A 2,030-nucleotide genomic window follows, 5' to 3' on the forward strand; every position below is an offset into this window, starting at 1 on the left:
TCAGGTTTCAGGTAAGCTTCAAGACTATGACAGACTAGGAAGATGTAGGGACAGACTACTTTCAAATATTTAGTCACTGAAAAATTATGAGAAGCAATTGAACACTGTCAGGACCAGAATATTGACAAGTGAAAAATGAGGAACACCAGAATAGTGCTGAAAGATGAACCTCTTAAGCAGGAAGACACTCAAAATATGACTGGAGTGTCCTCAAATTAGAGTTGACCATGAAAATGCAAATGGAGAAAAGCCTTTGAGACCTCCATTTGCTGACGGGGTACAACAAAAAATCAAGAGAAACAGCTGTAAATATCCATAACTGATACTTATAAAAATGAAATCTAAACTTAAAAATTAACTAACATAATAAATTAAGATATTTGCTAAATTCTTCTGCCCAGGTCCCACCAACACTCAGGATAGCCAGTTTTGAAAGTTTGACTTTGAGTTCATTGAGATTTACTAACTTCATATTTACATGTACAAATCACTTGTTTTTTGAATTTTTTTACTAAATTAAACTTTGTTCCCACAGTTTTTGTTGTTGTCTTGTTTTTCAAGTTGTATGTGTGATCATTCTTCCATATTTAGACTCCTATATACTTGTGAACAATTCTATGATGTCTTTCTGCATAATGTAAAAATATTTAAACCTATTTCTTATTAAGAGATATATGTTTTATTCTCCTCTATTTGTTGTGTGGAAAAAAATAAGCATTCTTAAACTTTTTCATAGTTGTAGATTACAGTAAAGAATGATTGTATTGTTATACCAAAGAAATGCAAGATCTTAATAGGAAAAGCAGTATGTTGGGGCTAAAGAGTCTTGATGTGGTGCTGTAGGATAAGCACAGGACTGCAAGGTGGTTTGAACTGCAAGGTCAGCCATTCAAACACAATAGATGCTTTTTGGAAACCCTATACTGAGTAGCTAAGTTAATGGTACTTAACAACAACAATAAAGATTACGTGAGAACTTGCTATTTCCTGAAAATTTTTCTAAAAATCTATTGCTGCTCTAAAAATAAGGTCTGTTAAAGCTGGATTAAAATGTAAATATATGTAAATACTGATAGAGATTGTAAAACTGCTCTTACTCTTTTTTGCTATCTTGAATTTCCATGGACAAAGTAAAAAGGTGACTTTTCTACTACCTTTACCACAAGTATTCTTATATTTGTTGTTTTAAATAATCTTAGAACTACTTGAAAACTTTACATAAAACACCTAAATTCTAATTTCTTAAATTTAATGTGACAGTAACGTCTTTTGAATACGTCTGCTGGTAGCATTCTAGCTGGAGTTGCAACTGGTTAGGGCATTTCCTGTCTGTATGTATTGCAACTGTTTAAGCACTTGAATCTACATTTAATTCCTTAGGTCTCCAGCTTCCCTAGTTTAATGCACTTCATAAAACTGAATACAATGCTAAATCAAGGAAAAGTAAAGTTAATAAAATTATGAGAAATGAACTGGGGAAACTCACTGTAAAAAACATTTTATAAAAAACTGGTTTTATTGCAGTAAGTGACAGAAACAATTTTTTTTTTTTTTTTCTGTGTGTCAGGAATAAAGCATCTCCTTTTTGCATGGAATTTGCAGATTTAAAAAGAAAAACAAGGTAGGGTTTCTTTTTAAATATACATATCAACCTACATTATGTACAATTAAGTATCATGGTTAACAGGAAAACATATCTGTACATCTGTTTAATTTATTTTTCTGTAATGATTTCTGATGTTGTTGTTGTTAGGTGCCATTGAGTAAGTACCCACTCATAGTGACCCTATGTACAACAGAGAGAAACACTGCATAGATCTGGGCCAACCTCACAATTATTGCCACACTTGAGCCCATTGATACTGCCACTTTGCCAATCCATCTCACTGGGGGTATCCCCTCTTTTTCTCTGACCCTCCATCTTACCAAATAGGATATCCTTCTCCAGAGACTAGTCCCTCCTGACAATATGTCCAAAGTATGAGAGATGAAGTTTGGCTATCCTGGCCTCCAAGGAGCACTCTGACTGC

This window comes from Chrysochloris asiatica, unplaced genomic scaffold (genome assembly GCF_000296735.1).
Source record: "Chrysochloris asiatica unplaced genomic scaffold, ChrAsi1.0 scaffold00247, whole genome shotgun sequence".
Taxonomy (NCBI): Eukaryota; Metazoa; Chordata; class Mammalia; order Afrosoricida; family Chrysochloridae; genus Chrysochloris; species Chrysochloris asiatica.